This window comes from Heloderma suspectum, chromosome 15, assembly GCF_057233095.1.
Source record: "Heloderma suspectum isolate Gila_16-S chromosome 15, 16-S_ref, whole genome shotgun sequence".
NCBI classification, from domain to species: domain Eukaryota; kingdom Metazoa; phylum Chordata; class Lepidosauria; order Squamata; family Helodermatidae; genus Heloderma; species Heloderma suspectum.
Genome location: NC_139472.1, coordinates 4,376,674 through 4,392,577, shown reverse-complemented (window position 1 = coordinate 4,392,577; position 15,904 = coordinate 4,376,674). Strand labels below are relative to the sequence as shown.

General features: G+C 47.0%; 1 protein-coding gene across 1 annotated transcript in view; it reads right to left on the bottom strand.

Moving 5' to 3' along the window:
- The window catches only part of ACAP3 (ArfGAP with coiled-coil, ankyrin repeat and PH domains 3), a 175,658-nt gene that overhangs the window by 3,194 nt on the left and 156,560 nt on the right, over nucleotides 1–15,904 (bottom strand). The gene's annotated exons all lie outside the window — the stretch shown is intronic.

Sequence of the window (15,904 nt, the reverse complement as noted above, 5' to 3'; positions counted from 1 at the left end):
TTTCTTGAGCTGGCTGTTCGTGGGCATGGGCGAGCAATCCAGAAGTCAGGACCAAAGGATACAGGAATGCACCAAAGGTCAAGAAGCCCATGTTGCTCCAGCAAGACTGAACTGCCACAGGAAGCCCTTTCATGCTCCTTTCTGTCCAGGAGGAGCCAATGGCGAGCCTGGGTGGGTGCAGCCAGTCCAGAGCTTTAAGGCAGCTCACTGAGAAGCTGCTGTTCACCCCCACATGGGGGTGCTGTCCACAGATCCCAGCGGCTCCTAACATCCTCTGGTTCACTCTGCTCTACATTCCACTCTTGCTGAATTTCAAACATTAAACAGAGTTGGAGCATGCACATGTTTGCCATGGCTTTGGGTTCCTTGCCCTCATTTGCAATCTTCCCCACCCTTTACTGATGCACACGCATGCATTGTTAATACACTGCACAAAAGAAGACTGTGGGACTATCTGTCCGAGTGCATCAAGACTCTTCATGTGCCATGTGTCACTGATGCGCATGCCTGAAGGGGGAGGCTGGGTCTTGGGAGTGAAGTTTATTTTGTAGGGAAAGTGAGGCTGCTTTGCAGATTTGCACCACCTGGGTGCCTGCCTGTGCTTGTCTGTCTTCCCTGATTTGTCTTTGTTTTAGTAACAGGTACAACAAATGTTCTAAAAGTCTCTTCACAGGGAAACTGATCCTGTGTCAGCAGCCACTGAAGCTAGAGTCACAATCTGTGGTTCTGTGCATGGCTCCCCAACATGTAATCTGCCAGCACTGTGATTTGGAGCATCTTCCTGGGTAACAAAATGTCCTCAGGTTCTGTCCTTGTGTTGTCCACTGAAGGTAGCTATTTGGGTCTTCCCAAAGAGAAAGGGGATATAAAAAGCTTCCTATTTGGGTGGGGAATTTGCCTGGGCAACAGTGGTCTGTTCTGCTGTGCCCTGGCTCCTGAATCCTGGCTCTGACCCCAATACAACTCCTGGTTCTTGCCCTCCTGCCAAAAGCAAACCCCTTCCCTGAACCTTCCTACAGAAGGACAGAAATTGTGGCTAAGCACCCCCACCCCCAAGCAATGGATGAATCTATCAATTTAGGTTTCTCTAAGTTTCCCATTTTTCCAACCTCAGTTCAGTTCAGTTTGTCTTGGATTTTAAGAATTTCTCAAGTCATCAGTGTGGTTCATCCCAAACTCAGAGAATTTGTGTTTTAAGTACACACAAAACTTAGGCATTTGGGTGCACTTTTCTCCTTTTTTGCCTAATACAAACATATTTTTGCAAGCAATTTTCCTAATACAGTGCATTTTTGAACATTTTCCTAAATATATTAATTCTCATACTTTTTTAAAAAAAATATTATTATTATTATTATTATTATTGATAATAATATATTATTATTATTACTATTCTTATTCAGAGAAATTGAGTGCAAAATTTGGTGAAGTGTACATTTTGAAGGGCAACTGAATTTTAGTGTGCATAATGATTCAAAAGTATGAAATCAGATACATTTGCACTAAAATGTGAACTGAATGAATTTCCCCATTCCATCCACCCTATCTGCCCCAAAGGTGGGGCCCTGAGATTGGGATATAGCAGGAAGCTAGCTTTCTTGCTTTCTCTCTCTCTCTTCCTTCCCTTCCCTTCCCTTCCCTTCCCTTCCCTTCCCTTCCCTTCCCTTCCTTCTTCTCAAAGCTTCCAGGATGTAATTTTGAGCCAACTTGCTAAACTTTTGACCCAGTGTCCCCTTTCTAGGAAGCCATTAAGGGCACAGTCCTGTGCATGTTTAGACATGGCTGTGGCATGCTAGGAGTTGTCGGACTTTTGTCTGTCTAAACACACATAGGATTGTGTCCTTCGAAGCACAAAGGGTGGGAGAACACCTCGCAACGGAAATTGCCAACAGGCAGTTGGAACTGCAGAGTACTCTCACAGGTTTGGAAGCCATCAGTTGATGGAGTTCAGCTCCAGGCTCTTCTTCTGCTCTCTGTCTACAGGCAACCATTTACCCAATGGTAAATTTACTGTAGTGCATGTGCCATGATGTGTGTAACCTCTTAATAAGACAATCATTAGGCCTCTCCCTCCTTAGTGTTGGAAACACTGGAACATCCCATCCTAGGTGCCAGATACTCTGGGACTTGTCATTATCCCACGACTTCCTCAGTTGGTATGGACTTGGGTGCCATGGGGAAATTGCATTTCCCAGGTTCCCTGTCCCCAGAAATGTGAGAACATTTCCCAGGAATGCAATCCGAGCTGCAGAAGATCTATCGGGAAAATGGTGCCTGGCTCAAGAGCACTGAAAGTGCGCCATGTTCGTATTCCAAACCTGGTTAATTATTAGTTCCTGCAACATCGCTGTGCCACTCCTGTCAAAACTTAGATTGTAAACTCCACAGGAGAAAGGGTCTGCCTTGTTACCCTGTAAGATCCCATGTATCTTGATGGCACAATATAAAGAAATATACTTAATAATCAATAATATATGCATACTTGTGCTAAATGATGACTGGCTGTCTGTATCCAACAACTTTGCACTCACTGCCAGCCTCCACTGTACCTGTACAAGACACATGCTGGAAATTTTGCTTTTGTACTTCCTTTCTGAAAACACTGGATTAATGCTAATGTCACAGTCCTTTTGCCTGGATGAAAGAGGCAAAAAAGGGGGTGAGGGATGAGGGGGGGAAGCCCCACTCCAGTTCACCTGATCCCAGTCCTCTGCATGCCCCAGCAGTGAGAACAATGAAATTTATTTTTTTTATTTATTAAATAAATTTATTAATCGCCCATCTGGCTGGTCACCTAGCTAAAGAAGTGGCTTCTTTAGCTGCAATGTAAGTCAGGAGAATGGAAGAGCTGCAGTTCTTACTGTTGTACAAGCAGCTTTAAGGAACTCTCCAACTGGAACACTTTGAATGCTGCCAATTTGGACAATTTGGCATTGCCCCCTTCCAGTCCAACCTAATCCCAACATGGCATAATAGAGCGAGCTTTGAACTATGGTAGCCTTCTCCAACTCGGGGCCCTCCCAATGCTTTGGACTACAACTCCCATCAGTGGATGATCAGGAACGATGAGAGTTGTGGTCTACACAGTTATACTAGAGGCTTAGCTCAGTGGTAGAGCTCCTGCTCTGTATGCAAAGATCCCAGGTTTAATCCCCAGCAGGGCTAGGTAAGGCTGGGAAAGATTCTGGGCTGAACTCCCGAAGAGCCGACCCTGGAGAGCCTTTGGCCAACCTGATTGGGATAGTAGAAGACATCGTCCAACGCAACCCACCAGGTCAAGGAAGGATGGTGTAGACCAGGATGGGGAATGTGAAGTCCTCCAGAAGTTGTTGGACTGCAACTCCCATCATCCCTCACCATTGGTTATGCTGGCTAGGGCTGGTGGGAGTTGCAGTCCAACAAACATCTGGAGGTCCACACATTCCCCACCCCTGGTGGAGACAAAACTGAGCCAGACGGACCAAGTATAGGGCAGCTTCTTCTTATGTTCATCTTTAAACCAGTCCTTCATTCAGAATCATGAGGGGCTGGAATCTTGAGTTTATTTTTAAGGAAAGGAACACAGCTCTGTGATAGAGTGCATGTCTGGAACCCTGGAGAGCCAACAGGGTGAGTGCAGACCAGCCTTCTCCAACTTCATGTCCTCCTAGCTGGGAATTCTGGGAGTTGTCATCCAACACATCTGGAGGACACCAGGTCAGGAAAGGCTGGCATAGCCAATACTGAGTTGGATGGACCAATTACTTGACTTGGTAAAGGAAGCTTTCTATGCTCCTATGAACTGGAGAAGCTTGGATTGAAATCTTCTCTCACGGGATGGCCAGCAACCAGATGCTTTCTCTTTCCCTAGCTTATCTCATGGATTTGGTGTTGTGAGCATCAAGTCGGTAAGCCCCTGTGCATTTTGGAAACCAGCATGACCTGCTCCTCTATCTGCTTATTTCATTGGCTGTCTTCACAAGCAGAAAGTGAACCAGCATTCAAATTCACCATCAAAATGCCAGGATGCAATGGGAGATGGAAAAGGACAGCAGCCACCCCAGCAAACAGAGTAAGCCCAATTTACCCACCCTCCTCTCCCCTGGACCTTCTGCCACTCCCAAGACTGGGAGTGTGGGGGGACCATAATAGATTAATGGTGCGGGCAGAATAAAGATGTGGATTTGTCCCCTTCACACACACACACACACACAGTCTCATAATATTAGGTCTTGGAGCCACCTAATGAAACTCACTAATTGTAGATTCAGGACAAATGCATAATAACTGATGGGATTTGCTGTCCCCAAGAGGTGATGTTGGCCACTTTCCTTAGATCGGGGATGCAGAACCTCAAATTTGGCCTGCTTGGGGAGGGGGGGCAAATCTGGCCCTCCAGGTTTCCCCAGGTGGCCCCTCCCTTTCTCCTGGCCCCACCTCCTTTCCCCCAACCCACCAATCATGGTCTCCCAGCTTTTGTGCAGTTTCCCCTTCATTCTAAAAGGTTGAAAAGCCTCTTCCAAGGCGTAGTCAAGAGCTCTAAGGTGAAATATGCTGGGATTTGGGCCACACCCACTTTGTCTTTGGCCACACCCACCACTGGAATGCAGCCGGAGAGCTTCTCTGAAAGAGAATTTGGCCCTCCAGCTGAAACAGGTTCAGCACCTCACCAAATTACCGGAGAGATCGGTCACCATCTATGATAGCAATGGAGCCTTCAGCTTCAGACACAGTGTGCCCCCAAAAACCAGTTTCTGGGGGACAACAGTGTGTGTTTCTGTGGTGGTGGTGGGAAGCTGTTCTCTTAATACTTTGCTTGGGAGCTTCCCAGAAGCATCTGGTTGTGTGAAACAGAATCACAGCATAATCCTGCACTGTGTCTTCTCAGAGGTGAGCCCCACTGAGCTTAATGGAGTGTTCTCCCAGCTAGGTAAGTGTGTATAGCAGGGTTGGGGACTCTGTACCCCTCCAGATGTTCTTGGACTGCAATTCTATGCTGTCTAGGGTTGGGCTATGCTGGCTACAGTTGATGGGAGTTGCAGTCCAAGATCTGAATGACCCCCTGCCCTCCAGTGGAGACGGGTGGCTCCAAGATTGGTGGGGCTGTGCATCCATTCTGCGTTTTAGTCAGAAGCAGCCAGAACTCTAAAGGAGCTATCCAAGGTACCTAACCCTATCCCCCAAATGGGTTCAGCACCTTGGATAGCTCCTCTAGAATTCTGGCTGGTTCCGACTGAAATCCTGGATGGAATCATGGTCCCACCAAAATCAAAGCCTCCAGCCTTCACCAGGTCCTTCTTGCATCTTTACATTTACACCCATGCATGGCCCTCAGTTATCAATGAAAATGGTGGATGCGGCATTAATTGTAGGAATAATTATCATCCCGCCACCCTTTAAAAGCCCAGCAACCATTTGTCGCGTGAATGTCTCACTCTGAATCAACCGACCTCAGCCTTCCAGATGTTTTGGACCACAGTTTCCATTAGCCCCCGCTAACAAGGCCAATGGGCAGGAATGCTGGGAATTGTAGTCCAAAACATCTGGAGGGCACCAAGCTGTGGAACGCTGTTCTAGCTTCTTGTCCCAAAGCTTGAGAGTTAATATAGAGAAGAAGAAGAAGAAACAGGAGGCAAAGGCATCACGACATAAATAATAAGAGGCAAAGCAGGAGGAGGTAAAAGACTTTACTCTAGATTTTTATTAACAGTGTTCCAAGAAACAATAGAAGAAACAGGGAAAGAGGGTGGGCAGGAGGACACCAGAGCAGCAGAATTTTTTCTGGGTTTTTCTCCCCGTGTTGTGTGTGTGTGCGCACGCACATGCGTGTCACGGTGTTGACGTTTTCTTTTCTAGTTAAGATCATACAAAGATAAATAACATACAGAGCATTCGGATCCATAGGTATTACTCAGCAGAGGAGGCAAAAGGGGAGAAGAGGTCATTGAGGGAAGGAAGAAGAAGAAGAAGAAGAAGAAGAAGAAGAAGAAGAAGAAGAAGAAGAAGAAGAAGAAGAAGAAGAAGAAGAAGAAGAAGAAAAGACCCAGTTTTACAAAGATTGTACTGAAAAAGCAGGTCAAAGTGACAGTGGAGAAGTTAATATGCCGGAAGGTATTTACAGAGAGTGGCATTTTCGGATGCAGCGGGTGGCTCCGTCCAACCCCGCCTCACTGGCGGCTTCCCCCATGCTTGTGTAGCCTGTTAAAAATTACAGCCATGCCTAGGAGCCTCCACACCTTGGGCACATCCAGCAAAACCATGCAGCTAGAGTTCTGCCTGGACTGCACCACTTTCAGACTGTGGGTGGGGGGGAGCACATTTTCCATGTTTCCCCTGCTCACCTCTCCACATAGCACATGTGGCACATAGCACGTAGCACATCAGGCCAGGCTTGAGCCTGATGGGACACTTATCCAAATGCAACAGAGAGAGAAAGAGAGAGAGAGAGAGAGAGAGAGAGAGACTTTAAAAGAATCTAATCACCCACTTACATTCTAAAATGGCACGGCCCGTGAAAGATGCCACACCAAGACATTGCTGACTGTACCCCTTAGCTCTGACATAGCAAAAAGAAAAACACACACCCAAGCACACCTTTCCCCAGTGCTGTTTAAACAGGAAGCGATGGAACCTCAGACTGTGGGAGGAAAGGCAGGCCTAGGGGGGGTTGGTTTCAATATGGGTATCCTAATTATCCCCCTAATTATCCCCCTAATTATCCCCCTCTTGCAGCTGGGCCATGGAGCTCAGGGGAAAAGGTCTGGCATTGCACAGACAGACGTGCAGTGCCAAGGGGTGCTCTCCCATGGATACAGAGCAACAGAAGGAATAACAGCACCACATCCCCTGTACCTGTGTACTTGGATTAAGTCCCACTGGGTTTCTATGGTGCTTACTCTGAGGTAAGTGGATATAGGATTGCAGCCTGAAGACATATACCGTCCAAAGATCTCTATAAGTCACCCCAGTACGGCAGGCTATGCTGCCTCGTGAGAGATGAAGGCATGTTAAAAGGACTACAGCAATGTTCCCCAACCTTGCATCCTCCAGGTGTGTCGGACTACAACTCCCATCACTCCCATGCTGGCCAGGAATGATGGGAGTTGCCACCCAACGCATCTGAAAGGCCGCCGCGTTTGGGAAGACTGGGCTATGGTCATCTGGAATGTACTGAGGTTTCCTCAAAATCAATAGGGATGAAGCACCTGTCACTCTGTGCCCGATGGTTGCCAATCAATTCATTTTCTTGTGCAGGAGATGCTGAGGCCTGGCCTAAAGAAACAGGAGATCACCAAGCAAACCCGTTGCAGGACTCTGTGACCCCGGCTACACAGTTGAGCAATTCCTTGACATCAGAATCTCCCTAGCATTTGAGAACTTGCCTGTCAGGAGAAAGGAGAGGCTCTAAACCTCCCAGACTTCCCCACATCTAGTTTTTTTCAGAGGGTTTAATGAATGGGGGGGTCAGGGAGGGATGTCTGAGTTCTATTTGTTTTTTCCCCATTGAGCTCTCTGATCGCCTGTCCCGTGGTCATAGATACTCATGGAAACTCTCTCTGCTGGGTGTGCCACTGGTCTCTTTTGCTTTTCAGAACTGTGTCAGTCCAAATGAGGATTCTGACTTAGGGTGGCCAGGTGTCCTCTTTTACAGAGGACAGTCCTCTCTTTGAAGGCATCCTCTCTTTCAAGGGCAGGTAGATCTCCAGATGTTTCGGCCTTCAGCTCCCAGAAGCCAGCATGGCCAAAGGTCAGAAACGCTGGGAGCTGAAGACCAAAATGACCGGAGATCTTCTTTCGGCCGGCCTCTGCTCTAATTGCAGAGCTGTCCAGTCCAAACCCAGTTTAAAGATAAAGAACCCAAAGAACTGCTGTCCATCAACAGTTAGCACCTGAGCGGCTGACTGAACAGGCAGGAACACTGAGTGCCAGGTCACCCTCTTCCACACTATGGTGAGATGGACAGCGTTTCTCTTTAAACGGTCAGAATTTGCATCTTGACATAGAAATGAGCATATGCAACTTCTACGCAAATCCCTGTCCTCTTTTGCTGTGATGCATTTCCTCTTTGTTCGTGGTTCCTAAATGGCCACCCTATTTCTGTTTGTTCAAATGGGCTACGCTTTTAGTTGGACATCGAAGTGTGGCTGCTGTTCCTTGATCTCCCAGTGGGGTGTGGATTAAGTTGTGCACCCCAGTCAGGGCTGTCTCCAGGTTTGGCTTCAGTGCCTCGGGGAGCTTCTTTAGAGTTCTGACTGAAACCCAGAATAGATTCACTGCCCCACTGACATCGGAGTCACCAGCTTCCACTGATTGTGGGACATATTAAAGGGTGGTTTGGTGCTTCCCTGTAAAGGGCGAGGGGGGCTAGGGTGGGTGTCAGCATTACTGATGCGGTGCTGAGGCCACAACAACTGCCCAAGGATGCTGGTTGCTGATGCCAACTCTAAACCCTGTTCTTCAGACCGGCTAGCTTCTCTGAGAGTTTGTGCATGCAGCCACTATGACTTCCCCATGCCAGAAAGAAAACCAGATTGGACAAAAGGTGGGTTTCGGGGAAATAACCACATCAGTGGAAGTTTAATAGCCCCATCGTTGGAAACAGAACTTTATGGATGACTATGGCACATATACACTCAACATCTAAGGCCCTCCTCTTGCTGCCTACACCGAGGGAAGCTTGGAAGATGGCAACAAGGGAGAGGGCCTTCTCAGTGGTGGCCCCCAAATTATGGAATGATCTCCCCAACGAGGCCCACCTGGTGCCAACATTATCTTTTCAGTGCCAGGTTAAGACCTTTCTCTTCTCCCAGGCATTTGGCAGCATATAAGTTTTAATCGATCCTGGAATGTCTTATGGTTGTTTCCTTTTGAGATGGTTTGTTTGAAGTTGTTTTAGATATATGTTTCTTTTGTGTATATTGTCTGTTCATTTGTTTTTATGTTTTTAATCTTTGTAAACCACCCAGAGAGCTTTGGCTATTGGGCGGTCTAGAAATGTTGTTGTTGTTGTTAATAATAATAATAAACAGTCAAGCATTCAGTCCTCCTCAACTGAAGTCTGAAATGGTTCAGTCCAGGAACAGTTTTACCTTGTGATCTGATATGCTTGATACCTTTATGTGACCTGGCATTGCGGGATGGGCCTTTTCTTCTGATACATTGTCCTTCGAATATAATATATTATCTATGGTTAGGGATATCGGAGGAATCCGACTGGGGGGGTGGAGCTCGATGAGCTTTCCTTGGTTCGCCCCCCCCCCCCAGACTTCAGTCCATTTTCCACTGCAGAACCCAACTCGGTCTACAGAAAGTTGGGCCAGTTTGCAGATTTTCCATGTTTTTTATTATTATTTATGCAAATTACAGCTGAATTTTGTGTAAATTTGCATAATTTGGGCAAATGGCACAAATTTGTGCCACATTTCAGCTGTAATTTGGATAAATTGGGCAAATTTGCACAAATTTTGGCAGTAATTTACACATATCTCCATTTTCTGGAGTTCAGGGGAAAAGCTGCATCTCAGCCTGCAAATGCAAACCACGTTGGGCATGCCACAGAACCAAAAAAATCCCCCCAAGAAATGGATTTCCCAGCAACAAGCATCCCTATCTATGGTAGCCTTCCCCAAACCACTGCCCTCTGGGTATCTTGCACTACAACTCCCACCAGTCCCAGCCAGCATGCACAATGCCTGGGAATTATGGGAGTTGTAGTCCAAAATATTTGGAACACGCCAGGTTGGGGGAGGCTGATGTATGGCTTTGCTACTCAGGAGTGGTTTGAGGTGTGGTTCACTTCCCGATCATGAATGTGGTGAAACCACTCCTTTCAGCACTGAACATTATTCCCCATAGTCAGGGCATTTCCAGAGATAGCTCCAGCTGTTCCATCAAGATCCTTTCCACATCTGGGCTCCCTTGTTCTAGACCCCCTTACATCTGCACAGTGCAATCAGGTTTTATGTCCATTGATACATCCATCTCCTATGCAAACAGCACTTGGAATTTGGGTTATCTTTTCAAATATTAGGGTTTCTTCCCCCACCCCATGCACTCCAATCCTTTCCCCCACACACACACCCATCACTCTGTACATGCACACACGCCATCCATTGCATACATTTGCATGCATTTCTCATGAGCAAAGCCATTGTGAAATCCAGATCCAGTTTGCCTTCGGGTGAGAGCAACGACACCCCCTTTTTGTCTGCCCCTTGCCTCCACCCCACCCCCACCGCTGCTGAGAACTGCTGACAGGTTGGCTCTGTTTTCTGCCTTGCCCTTGATCTCAACTCCTGCCAGCCGACAGACGTTATCTGCACAGTACATCAAGCCCTCTAAAAGCGAACTCAAGACGGTGAGTGCAACAACTATGTGGCTGAAATGGGGCCACTGAAAAACAAAGGGGGAGGTATTTGCTTGGTCATGGGAACCCTGCGGTTTGCAGAAGTTCAAAAAAGCTTCAAAAAATCACACCTTGGGGAGACAGGCCATAGCTCAGTGGCAGAGCACCGGCTTTGCATGGTCCCAGGTTTGATCCCTGGCATCTCCAGGTAGGGCTGGAAAAATTCCTGCCAGAAACCCTGGAGAGCGGCAGCTGCCAGCCAGTGTTGACAATGCTAGGCTAGATGGACCCAGGGCCTGACTCAGTAGAAGGGAGCTTCCTGTGTTCCTAATCCCCCCCCCCAGCTCAATGACATCTGCACAGACTCAATAATCATGGCATGATGATTAGCACTGGGGGAACAGTGAAAACTGGGTAGGTAGGAATGGAGTATCCTGGGGGTGGCTGGCCAGCTAGAAGGAACCCTGAGAGCCAGTGTGGTATAGTGGCTAGAGTGTTGGACTGGGAGTCGGCAGATCCGGGTTCTAGTCCCCACTCAGCCATGGAAGCTCACTGGGTGACTTTGGGCCAGTCACAGACTCTCAGCCCAGCCTACCTCACAGGGTTGTTGTTGTGAGACTAAAATGGAAAGGAGGAGGATTATGTACACTGCCTTGGGTTCCTTAAGGAGGAAAAAAGGCGGGATGTAAATGAAATACATACATACATACATACATACATACATAAAAAAATAGGTTGCACTCCTACTAGGAGAAGAGGATACATTGCATTTTGTTGTTGTTGAAGGTCCCATTTGCCTTGTTCTATTTTTAAGGCATGGGATGGCTGATTCCAGCATGGAACCTCCCCACCCACCACCCACCACCTCTAGTTTAAAAGCAAGCACCGGAGTCCTCAATGAGGACTATTCACCTGCTTAGATCTGCATGGGTGCCGACATCAGAATTACAATCACGTTTTGCTTGAAGTGACATTCAAGGCAGATCTGAAGGGCAGAAATCCATTTTTAGAATGTCACTGGGTGGTGGGTGGGGGTTAAAGGGCTTGAGCCGTGTTTGTGCTATCGGTGCCGGCTCCAGGATTTGAAGGGCTCTTGGGCAAGACTCCCGCAATGAGCCCCCTCCCTCAGCAGGTCTCCCTTCTCACCACCATTGTCACCAGCTATTCTCACTCTTCCTCCTCCTCTTTCTCAGCATTGCTGCCACTTGCTTGCTGGACAGGCAGAGAGTGTGGCAGTGAGGAGGAGGAGATGCTGCGGCCTCCTCGCTCCCTGGTTTTCTACCTGTCCAGCAAGCAAATGGTGATGGCTTGCTGAGGGAGGGGGTTCACGGACCCCCAAAAACCTGAAACCAGCACTGCTAGTGAGGCATCAGAAATTACATTTCCCAGGAGCATTTGCACGAGACCGAGGCCACAAAAGTGGGATGGAAGGATTGCAGGGCAGTTGCACCCTCTGTCTCTCTGCCTTATTTCCTCATGTCTAAAATGGGAATATCAGTCAACCACAGAGGAAGGATGAGATCACTGTTAAGGAGAATTTTGCTCCAAGTTTGGAGGGATGCTGCTTCTTCACAAAGGCAAATCTGCAGTTGCAACTCATTCTCTAATCCTGTGTGCAACCCAGCTCTTAAAAAGAAGAAGAAGGCGGGAGGAACAACAAAAAAGGACATTTGACAGGAGATATTTCAAACAGGATTGTATAGCAGACAATACAAACACATCCAAAATGAAAGAGAGGGGTGGGGAAAACAAGCCAAATCCTGTAATATACCTTGATTTTTGCCACAAAGAAACCTGGAATTATATACAGTTTTTCCTAATGTCCCTCTCACGCTCCCTCCCTATGGCAAACACACACACACACCCATCCACCTTATTCCAAAATCTCAGTCAACCAACAGAAGAATTCTTTGTTAATGCATTTTCTTTCATCCCGAGAGAAACATAAGAGGGTTGAATCTGGCTTACATTTGTTGAGCTTAGGTCCCAGTGAACTCAATGGGAAATGTTAGCCATTCAGTCCTATTGATTTCAAAAAGGAACGAAGTTCAACTAACTTAGGGTGCAATCCTATGCATGTTTAGGCAGAAAAAGTCCTACAGCTCCCAGCATCCTCCAGGGAGAATGGATGGCTGGGGCATGCTGGGAGTTGTAGGGCTTTTTTTCTGTCTAAAGATGCATGGGATTGCACCCTTAGCCTGGATTCAACCCAGACATTTTTGCTTTAGAAGTTGCAGGGATGTATAGTTAGGGATCTGATGCCCTGCAACCTGCGTACCAAAAAGAAAGCAAAGGGAGACAAGCAGGTTTGCTGGATCTTTTTTAAAAAATACACTCCCTAACAACTGTACAAAAGAAAAATCCCAACGTTCAGTACAGCCATACTGTATTGAATGAAGGGGGGAAAGAGTAATTGCACTTGCCCTCCAGGGCTTCCTCAGTAATAAATTAAATACTTAACAATGTCACTCATTTTAAAAAGACAGCACATAATCCATAACAAAAAGAACGTTAAAAATAATATATATATTTTTAAAAGAACCCAATACTGTTAAGTAGGAAAAAGTGCACAAAGTTGATTTTATACATTGAATCTAAAGAAGGTACCGATACATCTTAAATAGATAAACTGCCTCATCAGGCATGCAGTCTCTGTTTTTAACAAAGAACCGGGAGTATACCAACAGCAAAGGGTCTCTGACGTTTACCCACATACTGTCCCTGTACACTTTCTGCATTGTTTTAAAATGTTCTGTCCTGAATGCCAACAAAAAAACATGGTAGAGCGTTATGGCCTTGTGAGGAAGTGAGGGGCAGGGGGAGAAAGAACCCCACAAACCTTTTGTGGGAAAAATTGCCGGGCAGTTAGTTCGCACAACCATTTTCCATGTAGTGAAGGTCACTGCCAATGGATGTTTCTGGGGCATTTTGATGCAGTTCACAGATCCACTGAGCGTGATCACAATCACGACAGTGGGAGATTACATGAGTAATAGATTTAGTCTCAGGTTTAGGCCAGCTTAAGTGTCATGGCTCCCCTACCCGACCCCAACACACACAAACACACTCCAAAGAATCATGGGAATTGTAATCCAATGAGGTGTTAAGAGTGCTAGACAGGGATGCGCAACATGGACCCCTTTGATTGGTGGGCAGCACGTAGCCTTTGGATTGGATTGGCCTGGTATATATACTAGGACCTGGCCTTCTGCCTTCACCTGGTCAAGAAAGCATTTGTGGGTTGTGGTTTCTTGTTTACACCACATAGTCAATGGAAATATCGTTAACCCTGGGAAATTATCACATATGCTTTGAAACATGGGGAAAATACTGCCCTTCTTCCAAAATGACATCTCTGGTTCAAGATCTCTGACCGCCTTCATGTTACTACAATTTCCAGGGTGCCCCAAGAAGAAGATGCAACCATATGTGATGCATGGTAAAATGTTCCTTTCCTCTTGGCAAGATGATATAGAGAACTGGATTAGCCCTCGATCTTTTTGGCCATCTCATGACTCACTGTGAACTCCATTTCTCCTACCACCCCTCATCTGGCCACATCCACATCACACATTCAGAAGACCACCTCCCCACTCCAAAAATCCAAATTGTTAATTTGCTGTCCCTTCACCATGATTTTTGTTGTTGTTATTATTTTCTTCTTATGATGATGTAAAGGTTGCACAATCCAGCTGTCAAACCTCTGGCGTCCAAAAGTGGATCAAGACAGTTGATGATGTAACAGGAAATGAAGTTGGAAATGACCTTGAAGAGGATCCTTTGAGGCAGAATGGCTGGATGGCAATAAGGAAACCCTAATTTTCTTGTTTTGGAGAGACCTAAAGTCACGGCTCTGGATTGTCGCTCTTGGGAAGGGACGTTTGATCACAAAATTCTGCTTCAAGAGAGTTCAGCTCGGATGGGAAAGAATCCAAGCCTCTAACAGAAGGTAGATTCCTAGATGGCTATTCCGATGGAGGGGGGGTGCATTTCCAGATGTTCTGCAAGAAGACCTAATAATATGGGCCCATGGTGCTGTGGCAACTACTGGAGAAGCCAACGATTCATGAATGCAGTAGCTCTGAATGGAAGACTGAACTAACTTATATTTACAAAGAGTGCTTCTAATTCCTAATCCAATGGATGGTGGCAATAAGTCCTCTCAAGGGAGCTTATGTGGTGTAGCAGATAGCACAATGGGAGATCCATTGGGGAGAATTGGGTCTGAATCCACGAAGCTGAATAACCTTGAGCTCATTCGACCCCTACTTTGGCCTAGCTTAACTCACAAGGTTGTCGTGAGGAGGAGGCTAAAAAGAGGCCATCTCCATGCGATTCATTATGCATTAATGAGGGAGGGCGAAACTGCGGGCAGGAGAGCCACCGTATAGGCATGGAATGAGAAGAACGGGCTCCTATACGCTGGTGTGCCTGTTACTACAGCTTTTACTCAGAGGTTACTTGTAGGAGAAGCCTCCTCATGAGTTGAGAGGACAGCATCTGAGTCAAGCTTGAGTCAATATTGCAGGGTGTGATTCAGTAGATGAATCTAGGAAGAGGAGGAGGGGGCGGGGAGAGAGAGAGAGAGAGAGAGAGAGAGGGATGTTCTTCAATGTAGCCAAGTCAACCACACAGGGTTACATCATGGTGGAGAGCCAGCTAAATATAGGAATTGCATAACCCAGGCCACTTAAGGTTATGTAAGGGACAAAGGCTGTTATGATGACTTCAGCAAGAATCTTGTAGAGAAGTTTGGGGCACGAGGAAGGGGGTGGGGTTGCTGGGGTCACATGTCAGTCAGGTATTGATGGACTGGTCAAGAGGGAGGCTACAGCTGGAGGTGGGAGGAGGAGTCACCCCCCTGCAGGTTTGAAATTAGGGTCAAGCTGAAATCCCGCCCCCCATTTGCAGATGACAAAATGGGAGGGAGGCATTTCGGTTGATTTGGGGGAGGAAAAACAAATCACGGTCTGCTTTTGGAGTGTTTCCTGGTGGCAGCCTTTTGTTTTTTCTCCCAGAAGCCCCCAGGAGCAATGCTACATGAAGGGACTTCCGGAAGAAGAAGAAGAAGAAGAAGAAGAAGAAGAAGAAGAAGAAGAAGAAGAAGAAGAAGAAGAAGACGACGACCTGGGGTGTTCCAGATGCAACTCCAGAGGCATGTAGGGAGTTTCACCCCACTCCCCGAACTTGACTCCCATCCCCCAAATTTTCCAGGGGGCATCAGATACCTTTCATCTCCCCACCCCTCCCCCAAATTCGATCTGAATGTTCTCATATGTACAGCTCAGTACAAGTCTGAATTTACCTGTGATGGCCTGCAGCCCTGACAGATGGACATTTCAGATTAGATCATGAGGAAAATGGAGCCAGGAGCTCGGGCAGCCAATTTACACCCCACCCCCCAGCGTGGGCATTTGGGAAGTAAGTGTGTGTGTGTGTGTGTGTGTGTGTGTATGCATGGGTGTGGAGGCATGGCAATCAAGACATGCAAGAATGAGAGGATGGGAACAAAGATTATTTGATAATCCAAGAGACGGCAGCAGCAGAATTGGCTCACCTGCCCAGCCCATCTAATCCCTT